General features: G+C 48.2%; 1 protein-coding gene across 1 annotated transcript in view; it reads right to left on the reverse strand.

Annotated features, from left to right (window-relative positions):
- znf407 (zinc finger protein 407) overlaps positions 1-11972 on the reverse strand; it is a gene marked incomplete at its 3' end in the record, with an annotated part of 189916 nt that overhangs the window by 116698 nt on the left and 61246 nt on the right. The window lies entirely within an intron of this gene.

The raw sequence follows: 11972 nt of genomic DNA on the forward strand, positions 1-11972 counted from the left end.
TACTGCCAATTTGCAACATTATAAACACAACATTTACTTTCTTTAAACTATTTTTACTTCCTGATTTTTATAATTTCAAGATATGAATCCGGATCCACTGATACATTGAAGATCTTCTTCCTAATTCGAATAGTAAAATCAACAGGAGGTTGATAAAAAATAAATGTCGGTTTTGTAATGTTATATATATTGCCAGAATGTTGGTTAGAGAGTTTAGACTATTTTGGGATATCAATTTCTAACCAACAGTGCAACTATTGGACTATTGATAGGGGTGGCGGTGGCTCAGGGGTAGAGTGGCCGGATGGTAACCGCAAGGTTGCCAGCTCGAACCCGGGCTCCCCCAGAGTTCTGAACCCCTAATTAGTCCTGATGTGCTGGTTGGTGCCTGGTGCATGGTTTCTGCTGCCATCGGTGTATGAATGTGTGTGTGTAACGTAATGCACAATATATTATGTAAAGCGTCTTGGATAAAGGCGCTATATAAATGCACCATTTATAAATGCACCATTTATTGAAGACATCTCGACAACATTTGCAGTTACATCATGTCAAAGTTACTATGCAACTTAAACATCTATACCAAAGTGTATAACTTTGCTTTAATATCTTGACTGCAAGAGTACAATGTGATTGTGAGATTTAGAGATTTTGACTGGACAATTGGGTAATCACTTCTCACTTTAAAGCTTTTCACAACAATTCTATAATTATGACTATGATCATAATATTCTATGACTGGACTGTGACTCAACAACTTCATAACCTGTCCTGCGGTCAAACGTGAACCGAGGCTGACCCGACACATATCAGCGGACATCAGCGGACTTCACAGTTTTTTGCAAACCTCCCATTTCAAAACACTCAAATTCATGTCCTATTCATATACTTTCCCCACCATTTCCAGACCTGCATTATAATAACTCAATAACAAAAATGACCACAGTGACTCCGCAGGCGCCTGTGACTGGTTCACGAGTGCGATCTTGGTGGTTGGGGTCTTCCAAACAGACAAAAGGGAGGGTGTGTCACAAAGGCTACAGAGAAGAGTATACTACGTGACAAGCATGTACAAACACAGTGGTAGAATGGAGGATATACTTGCAGTGGCACACGCACACACACACACGCTACAGTCCAAACAATACTGGGGCACTATTATTGCTCAGCCATCGACCACAATGGCCTGACAGAGACTAAGGACATGCAGTTTACTATGTCTCCTAACCCATTAAGACCGGAGACCGGATTCTACAAAATGTCGTCTAAATCATGACAGTTTTCTGAAAAACCTATGTTTCTAGAATCAGTGCTCAAATCGGTGTTCAAACTATTTCATGTCAAGGACCCTAAATACGTTATATTTGAATATATATTCAAAGATTTGCGCCACATTTTCACTATTTTTCAACAGCTAAAATAATGGTTAAAAGCGGTAAAAAGCTATGACGCGACGCCGATGCGTTCCTCTGGGTCTAAATGGGCTAAACAGCATGTGAAAACATAATGAACGGGATGACAGACCCAACTAGCCAGGGATCCCAAGCTGCCTCTCCGAGCGTTTTCATCCCCTGGCCTTTTCATTTAGCACCCATCGCTTCCCATTATGGTGCGTCTGACAGACAACGACCACATCTGAGAGCTGCGGACTAGAAGCTACATGAAAGAGGCAGCAGGGAGTTGAACCAGCAGTCCTGTGGTTGGGACGGTGTCACCGCGCAGCGCGCACACAGATCCTCCCCTAAAACCCCCACTGGAAAAGGCTCGCTTTGTACTTAGCAGAGCGCCGGTGTCGCACACGCACCCCAAAATAGCAGAAACAAGCAAACAACATGTCACATTAACCCACATTTTCAGATCACTTATAGATCTGCTATTTTTTATTGAGAGGTCGGAATAATGACATGGAACGACTGGTGTTGCACATTAAAAATAGCAGATCTATAAGTTCAAAATGTGAATTTCCGACATTCCATAATTCCGAACTAACACTATCCCAAACCCTAACCTATGTATAACACCAACCTCACAGGAATATTTTAACCCGCCACGCAGGTCTGACTAACAGGACGTCTGACCTGTGGGCAGTCTCCCGTCCACGCCCCAGCGCACAACTAAGTATACATCAGGTTTAAAGGCTCTGTGTCCACCCAGGCCTGAAAACCCCAGCTGAAAACGCAAGCCGCTCTTCTATAATGCTCATTCAAACCTCCCATTTTCGCCCATGATATGTGTTGAAAGTGTCTTTCAACGGCTCGGCTCCTTATCCTAGTGCCGTTAACAGCTGACTGGATGTTGAGAGAAAAGGATATTTACACGTTTCTTATAGCAAACAATAGCCTGTCTCCAAACTGTCTAGATGTTCAAGTGTCTCTCCAGACATCCTCTCTCTCTCTCTCGGTATGTCGCTTTGTAGCTCCTTAACTGTGTGCATCATCGGTTTGTCATAATAAAAAGCATGCATAATTATTTCACCGTTTACATCACTGTGTCACATACTGTTTCTTCTCGCATCCCCATGTCTGGCTACACTCAGACACACACACACACACACACACACACACACACACGGGCTGTCTCATGCAAGCCATCATGGCCCAGAAGTGGCGTCTGTCAGCCGTGGCCCTCAGGCCGACGCTAACTAACACCGCCGCATAAATATTCAAGCTCGTCGGTTCACGCTGTTTGATTTGCCATCATCACTCCGTGTCCTGCTCACTCTTAACTAAAGCCATCCATCAGTCCACAATGTTATGTTGCCTGGGACTTAAACTGGGAGCCAGTGCATGACTAAACCCCCTCTCAACACACGCACACACACGCACGCACACACACACACACACACACACACACACACACACACACACACACACACACAAAGAAATGCGCACGTGTCCCTGGCTGGGACACTGCAGGCGCCACTGACTGACTTGCGTCGTCTATAAATAAACAAACAGCCTAATTAAGATCATTTCTGGGAAAAAAAGAAGGAACAAAAAAAAAAGGCATGAAAGAATTAATCAATATATTTGAGAGAGACGCACGGCCTTGAAACACTTCACGGGTGCTTGTTTAAGTCACCGCGTTTAGACGTGAAGGAGGGGAGAAAAAAGAAACGAGCTTGCAAACATTTCTGTTAATTATGTATTACAGCTGTCCTTCATAAACCTAATTACAGAGTGCTGAAAGCCAACGGGGGTGATTTGCATATGCGCATGAAAGACAAGACATATGCAAAATATGATTTTAATTAGCATTCTTTGATAGCGAGGATTACAAATCAAACTGGCATGTTGTGAGATTCTCATCTCGCTCCTTTTTTTCATTTTTTTTTTTCTTCCAGTGGATTTTATTCTCAGCGTTCATGAGTGGCAATGCCCTATGGAGCCACCTGGCACGGACCTCATGCACACGCACGCACGCACTCACACACAAGAACACACGCACTCACATGCACACGCACACACACGAACACACGCACTCACATGCACACATACACACACGAAGTTACGAAAACACGCACTCACATGCACACACACGCGCACGCACACACGCACTCAAATGCACACACACACACACACACACACACACACACACACACACACACACACACACACACACACACACACACACACACACACACACACACACACACACACACACACACACACACACACACACACACACACACACACACACACACACACACACACACACACACACACACACAAATAAAAATAGCCATGCACAGATGCTAAAACATGCACAGAGCATAGAGAGCTATACCACAAGCGGACACATGCGCAGAAATACAGGCACACATATTTTAGCGTGCACGCTAAAATATGTGCACGCACGCAGGCACCCAGGACACACACACACACACACACACAGACACAGACACAGACACAGACACACACACACACACACACACACACAGACACACACACACAGGACACACAGTCAAATCCTGAGCATTGGTTTATTAGTAGATACTGCACAAGGTCTGTGCCCGACAGAGACGAAATGCAACCAAATGGACCCTTCTGTTATGGGGCCAGCTGTTGACATTAGCACACCGATTCATAGTTAAATGAACACTCCACAGCACACACACACATACATGTTAAAGGGCTCAGATCAATTTGTTTAAAGCAGCCTCTATTGTCAGGACCCTGCCCTTCATGTGTATGTGCGTGTGTGTGTGTGTGTGTGTGTGTGTGTGTGTGTGCGTGTGCGTGTGCGTGTGTGTGTGTGCGTGTGTGGATAGAACAAGGTGCAGCTCCTCCCACTCAGGTCAAGGCCGTATCCCCCTCCCCTCTCCCCCCACCGCCTTGGGCAGCATCATCAGCTGAAATGATCACAGCCGCTGATGGTTATTGTTACAAAGGGATACTTTAACATGCCATTCATCCATATCAGCCCCCCATATCACCCCCCCATGCATTGAACTAATAAGGGCTGTGCGTCTGCCCTCCAGGGAGGCTCATAATATCCATCCTTGATACAAAAAAAAAGAGAAGAGAAGAAAAGAAACGAAGACTGTAAAAAAAGGGGAAGAAGAGGAGAAAGATGGCGTATATATATACCACGTTCCTTCGTTCGACTTCTCCCTTCAGACTAATCGGCGCGCCACACCTCGTTAGGTCCGTGACGTGCCGGAGCTTTACCGATAAGCAGGGGAGACACGGCTCAATTACCCGCACTTACAATCTATCTCCCTCTCTCTTCCCTCCCTCGCTCCCTCCCTCACCGCCAGCCTGACGATGAAGAGATAACGTGTCAATATTTGATACAAACAACTTCATTTTTGCCCGCCGGTGTTCCTGAAGAGAGAGAGAGAGAGAGAGAGAGAGGGAGAGGGAGAGAGGCCCTAGCTGGATCCAGCTATAGGGATCCGGAAGGGAGGGTTAGATCTAAAGGAAAGGGCCCCCCCGAGCACGGCTCGGCTCCCCCCCCCCCCCCACCGTTCCGAGAGCCGCACGCACACACGCCACGCTGGGACGGGCGAAGTGTCAGACGTGACACACTTTGCACAACTCGTGCCGTCTATAGCGATAGCATATTATAACCCGGAACGAAGCAACGCACCCAGAAACGGAGTGGCTACACGTTAACGTTCCTATAACTCCTTATAACATCTCTCCATGTATAACTCCTCTTATACATCTCTCCATATAGGACCCGCTCCTTTCTAAAGGAGCCCACCGTGACTGGTGTGGAAGGTTTTACAGTAGCTGGGAGAAAGAAGGAGAAAAAAAAACAACAACAGACTGGTCTAAACTCGGAAGGTGAAAAACAGCAACGAAGTCGAGGCAAAGTTCTGCGTTGTAAATTGGCGAAGAGGTAACCGAGGAGCCATTAGGCAGAATGAGAAGAAAGTGCCAGATGTTGGGATCCACTCAACCCTCACGGAGCTGTGCACTGAAGCTTGGGGAGATTGGGGGGGGTCCGTTGGGTGGGGGGGACTCAGTCTGAAGGTATGGGGCTATGCTTCAGCTCCCTTTGAGGACACACACACACACACACACACACACTCTGCCTCTATATGCACAAATAGACACACACACACATCCACACAGTTACATACATTCAAACGGACACGTGCGCCCACACACACACACACACACACACACACACACACACACAAACACACACACACACACACAAACGGGCGCATATAACCCCACACACTCCATATTATGCACTGCAGTGGTCCGTCGGGCCCCAAAGAAATGAGCGTGTGAGGGCTCATCCACAGCCTCCTGTGCCAGTCCTAATGATGGCTTCCACCTGCTGCTTTAATGTCACAGCTGGAGCGCCCTCCATCCCTCACTGACTCTGAGTGCCATCAGCAGCAGGTAGCAGCCACAGCCCTCCCGCCTCCCGCCTCCTCCTCCTCCAAAGACACTTATTGCACCTCCCTCCGTCTCCCCCCGACCATCCTCTCTCTCTCTCTCTCTCTCTCTATTCCCCCTCCATCTATCTCTCTCTCTCTCTCTATTCCCCCTCCATCTATCTATCCCTCAGTGACTCTGCCTTCCATCAGCAGTTCTACGGTACACCCCTCCTCCTCCTCCTCCACTCCCCTGCGGCTCTCCCTGCTACCACACCTCCCTTCAGACCCCCCTCCACCCCCACCCCACCTTCATTGCCCCCTTTCTCCCCTCCAGTCCCCCTGCCTGCCACCCCTAGCATTTTCTCTTCCATCGCGTTGTCCCTCAGTGCCTCTCTGTCTGCCATTGGCAACGAGAATGCTTTCCTCTGCACCCTCCTCCACTTCCATATCCCTGCATGCATGCGCCTCCTTTCTCTAACTTCTGCAAGCGCCTCCTTCCCCCCCCCCCTCCCCTGCCCCCCTTCATCTTTTCCCCTTCGTTTCCTGTGTGCCCCAGCCTCCCAGCATGCACTGCTTCCTTGTCAAAGTCCTCTGTCTTTTTTTTTTTCACCCACGCTCAGACTTCTGATACCTCCGCGGCAGCTCTTTTTGCGCACCTGAATATTCCTGGTGGCAGTCAGTCAGTCAGTCAGTCAGTCAGTCAGTCAGTCAGCCAGCCAGCCGTGCAGGAAAGAAAAAAATAAGAGAAAAAAACGACACAGAGAAAAGACACTCGTGCGCGCTGCACTCGCAATTAAAAGTTGGTCGACCGCCCGTGCCAACAGCCGAGCGCCGTCAGGTGATCAACCGTGTGCTCTAATTGCAAGTGAGGAACGCAGCATGTGGAGAGATCCTTTTTTTGTAATGTTTTGCGCCAACACGACATCACCACCTCAGCAGCAAACATCTCAAAACACCTTAGTTCTCCGTGAGTGCACCATCCTCATTCTCTCCCATCAGGTTCTCACCTCCGTCATTCAGTCCTATACCCGCAATCTACCATTGAAACAGACTCAAAATAGTTTGTTTGAAGCTTCAATGGGCACATCGCTAGGCTATGTTTGGTCTGTGGCGGAGAAAGAAAAAAAAAGTTCCCATTTCCAGGACAAAAATCTCATCCTCGCGCGTAAACATAATCAGACGAGAGCAATGATCTGCTTTCTATGTCGTGTGAACCCCAGCCTGACGAGAGAGAGAGAGAGAGAGAGAGAGAGATGGCAACACGGGAAAAGAAGTAGATGTCTAAAGTGAGTGGCTTTGACAGGCAGGTAAACTGACAGAAGAACAGAGCTCCAACACTTGGCTGACAGAACCCCGGAGCGCCGAGACAGCTGCTGACATGAGAGAGAGAGAGCAGTCATACAGACAGGCAGGATGGATGGAGACGCAGAGAGAGAGAGAGAACTTTCAAGATAGGCCTCGTTATTGACAGACTGACTAACTTTGTGACAGACAGGCAGGAGGAAAGAGAGACACGGGCGGAGTTTAGCGGAGTCTAGTTCCACCGGATCAGGCTCTGATACAAGCAGGTGTCTAATGGAGGCCCGCGGAAGAACTGTGGGGGGAGAGAGAGAGAGAGAGAGAGAGAGAGAGAGAGAGAGAGAGGCACTTCTTAAATGACCCGAAACTAAAATGTGGTGTCAATCTGGCTGATAGAGATGGAGACGGACAGGGAGAGAGAGAGAGAGAGAGAGAGAGAGAGAGAGAGAGAGAGAGAGAGGGGGGGGGGGGGGTAGGGGGGAGAGGGAGAATGACAGAGAGAGAAGGGGGGTGGAGAAAAGCATGAAGGGGAGAAAGAAGGGATACTATATGAGGCCCAGGCAATGAACTTAGGGGAGAGTGGAGTAGAGTGGAAAGAGATAGAGAGAGACCCAGAGATAGAGAGGGACCCAGAGAGAGAGACCCAGAGAGAGAGAGAGAGAGAGAGAGAGAGAGAGAGAGAGAGGTAAAATCCAGTTTGCGGTGCTGTCACTGTGTTTGATGGAAGGAAGGGGTGACTCCGCATCAATATCGCTCGGGCTTCTTAGAGCTCCGCTTATGGAAATCTCCCGTAATGTAACAGCTATATATCGGGGCGGGCGGGGCAGTGCGGGTTGGGGCGAGGCGAGGCGGGGGGGGAAATAAATAAATAAGACGTGTCGGAATTGATTTTTACACCCGGCGCCGGAGTGAAGCGAGAGTGAAGCGAGCACTTGATGTGATATTCTGAGATGATCTTGATAAAAAAGAAATAAAGGAGAGGCAAAATGTTTGGCTCTGACAGCCCATCAACGTCAAGGAACCTTCACTAGAACAGACACCTCTCACTTAGGAACGGCACCGCAGGCCGGCACCAGCCAGCCAGCTGCGTTGGAATGGGTGTGCGTGCAAAGGTGTGTGTGTGTGTGTGTGTGTGTGTGTGTGTGTGTGTGTGTGTGTGTGTGTGTGTGTGTGTGAGTGTGTGTGAGTGTGTGTGAGTGTGTGTGTGTGTGTGTGTGTGTGCCCTCCCATTTTCAGAGCTAGGTACATAAAACGCTCTGTCTCCAGAGTTTTGGATCATCTAGCTGAGGCAGGTGATGGGCCTTGACGGATTGATTGAGCAGACTGTCTCATTGGCGGTGGCAGCGCCCCATAGAGTTCCTCAGCTCCGCTGCACACCGTTCCATTAAAGGATCATTTAGAGGCACAGAGAAGTTCCACCTGCACTTATGCAGAGCACACCCTAATGTGAGATGAAACACACACACACACACACACACACACACACACACACACACACGTTCAGCTGCGGGAGGGAGGGAGGGAGTGGGAAGGAGGAGACAGAAATAAACATAATAATGAAAAATAAAAATGCGGTCCCTTTCCCGACAGCACATTTCCATCTTTAAGAGAACAGCGATTGATGAAGTCATCTATTATTGATATCATCGTCGCCGATGTGCCGGTGGCACTTTTTTTAGCGTTGCAAAGCCCCCCTCTTTGCTCGGAGCGTCATGGCGCTTGTTTGCATAATACGCTATTCGGCTTCATTATATTTTCTAATTAACTGCTTTAATTTGGGGTTTAAATCCTAAAAAAAAAGGGGGCAACTTAAAAACGCTGAACAAGAAGGGAGAGAATAGGGATTGTGTCTCATAGTGCGGAGATAAAAGTGAATGAGAGTGGTGTGTGTGTGTCTGTGTGTGTGTCTGTGTGTGTGTGTGTGTGTGTATGTGTGTGTGGGTGCGTGTGTGTGTGTGTGTGTGTGTGTGTGTGTGTGTGCGTGTGTGTATAGAACAAGGTGCAGATCGTTGGTTGTACATGAAGCTATACAGCGTGCTTCAAATATGAATTCATAAACGAAGGCAGATTGTGTGGAATCAGCAGGAACACGTTTCACTTTTACGTACGGTCGGGGGGGGGGGGGGGGGAGGAGGAGGAAACACTATTTGCGTATGACGGAAAACACGTATAGCGAGAAACGTTTCCAGTGAAATATACATAACACGCTAAAATACTGAGGGAAAACAAGTCTCATTTTACACCAAGAAAGCAAAACGAATCAGAAACACTGGTTGTTAAAAGCTGTTAGCTTCTCTGGCTAATGTATCTCTCTCTCTCTCTCTCTCTCTCCCCTTGCCTCCTCAACACTTCCTCTCTGCAGTGCAGTTAGAGATATGAAAAATATATGTGCTTTTTTCCCCTCCCCCCCCCCCCCTTCTTCCTCTCCTTTCCACCGCTCCTCCGTGTTAAATCATTAAAGAGAAGTCCTGCTCATTATCTCTCTAAACAAAACTTCTCTTAAACCAAATAAATCACCGCCGCGCGCGGCGCGGCTAACAGCCGTGAAGGGATAAATTACAAAGCGCCTCAACTGGCAGCACTGGTATTTTAAAAAGCTTGCTGCACAATTTCTATGATGTACTGTAATTTGTAATGCGGGTTTCCTTACAGTATGTTTATGAGGTCTCTTCAGGTGTGTGTGTGTGTGTGTGTGTGTGTGTGTGTGTGTGTGTGTGTGTGTGTGTGTGTGTGTGTGTGTGTATGTGTGTGTGAGAGAGAGAGAGAGAGAGAGAGAGAGAGAGTCATGCGCTGGGGGAAGAGGTGAAGGCCGATGGGGGGGTTGAGCTTGTTGTTGTTATCTTTATAATTTCCACAATGAATACAATAGAGAGGATAATAATTTCATCACAGGAAATGTAACAAGTCTCTATTTTGTGCCGTAATGTGTCAGTTTAAGGCCTAGTGACTCTATTAACCTGTTTGCTGGAGTCTCGCTGGCCAAGGTCATTATTATAGGCTGGACTCATTAGAATAGTCAAACGCAATGACACAGTAGCCCCTAATTAAACCAGTGAGGACGGGAACGCATCTGTGTCGCTTTAGCTTTCAACCACTTTATTTTATACTTTAGCCGTTGAAAAATAGCAGATCTACAAGCTCGCGGTGCCGCACTACAAGCTGCTATTTTAGAAAATGTGTGAAAATGTGGCCGCAAACGTTTTTAACTCAAATCTTTGCTTCTGGGAGGTCCAGGAACAAAGTCTTTTGAGATGGGGGTCTGTGGCCAAATACATATCATTCTGGGGGTCATTGACCCTCAAAAATGTTTGAAACCACTCATATAGAATAAAACGGTCCTGATTTAGAAGACAATCTATAGAATCTGGTCTCAGGTCGGAATGGGTTAAAGAGCCGAATGCATAAACCGCGTCGTACGTCGGCGTCGCGCAGCAGAAAATAACCAACGTACTGTAGGAGCTCTCAACACGGTGCAAAACTTGCACAGCGGCTATTTTTGGCGCCTTCGAACAACAAAGAAATAATCAGGCCTAATTGAGGGAACACCGAGAAATCCCCCCCCCGCCTTTCTCCTCTGTTCGGTCCCCACCTCCTCCTCCTCCTCCACCCCATGGACCCTCCGTCCGTGCGTCCGTCCGTTGCTCCTTCTGGGACCGCGGAGTCGCCGTAGCGCGCCCCGACCTCCCCCGGCCCCAGTGGGCCAGATTAAAGTGGGATAACAGGGCTGCGTCGCTCAGGTCCGTTTACTACTATAGCAAAGCCTCTATACTCCCACTCCGCCCCTCCTGGGGATAAAAACCAACACACAGTAGCCTGGTGAGACCCAAAAACAGCCCAAACATGATTTATTTAGTCTGTTTACTGTGCACTGTATCTGCCTGTCCTCTGAGAACAAATTAAACGTATGAAAAAAGGAGGTGGGAGGGGGGGGGGGGGTGGCGAGGCAGAGAGAGAGAGAGAGAGAGAGGGGGGAGAGGGAGAGGTAAATAAAGAATTAAAGCCCCAATATAGGGAGAGAAAGAGGAAAGAAAGGCAGGGAAAAAGAACAAATATCCAGGAAGCTCAGAGACCGGCTAATTCTCAGTGGAGAAATGGAGCGTCTCTCTTGGTCTATTATGGCAGGCTGCATGTGTTCTAGTCTCACCTCCACATGCCAATCTGTCTGAGTCATAGAGTCAAACCCACGTCCAGCCCCCTCAACCCCGGAAAGACAAACAAGGCTCCTCCAAATGTGCATAGGAGGGAAGTTGTTGATGAATCAAAGCACACGGCGGGGTGTATAAGCAGGAACAAAGGCAGATAGAGGGAGAAAAGAAAAAGAAATGAAAAGAAGGAGAAAAAAAGAGACAGCCTCTCTAATTTCACCCCTTGTTGTGTCGGCGAGTGGTCTCGCACATTAAAAAGAACTTGAAGGAACATGACAAGGGAGAGTTGTATTTCCTCTCACAGTAGTTTTGCTAAAGCAGATAATCCATAAAACATAAGGCCTCCCCGTATTGACGTTTCCCTGAGTGAAGGGCGTAGCTGAGGATGTCAGGCCCCTGTCTGTCCTGTCCTGTCCTGTCCGGCACGCGAGCGAACGGGGCCCCCGCCCGGCTCCGCTCAGCTCCGCGCTGCCTGTCTGCTAGCCTGCTATAGCTACCACTCTCATTATCCACCGCTATGCCTTCTCTCCTGAAGGGCGGCTAAGGTCACACACTCCGCAGGAGGAAGAATAAACCTCCTCCGCTGCTAATCTAATATTCACAGATTCTATCAGGAGAGAGAGAGAGAGAGAGAGACCTATTCGACTCAGGGACTCACAGAAGAAGCGTTGATGGAGGAGGATTGGATG

This window comes from Protomyctophum bolini (assembly GCF_963924005.1).
Source record: "Protomyctophum bolini genome assembly, chromosome: 7".
Lineage (NCBI taxonomy): Eukaryota > Metazoa > Chordata > Actinopteri > Myctophiformes > Myctophidae > Protomyctophum > Protomyctophum bolini.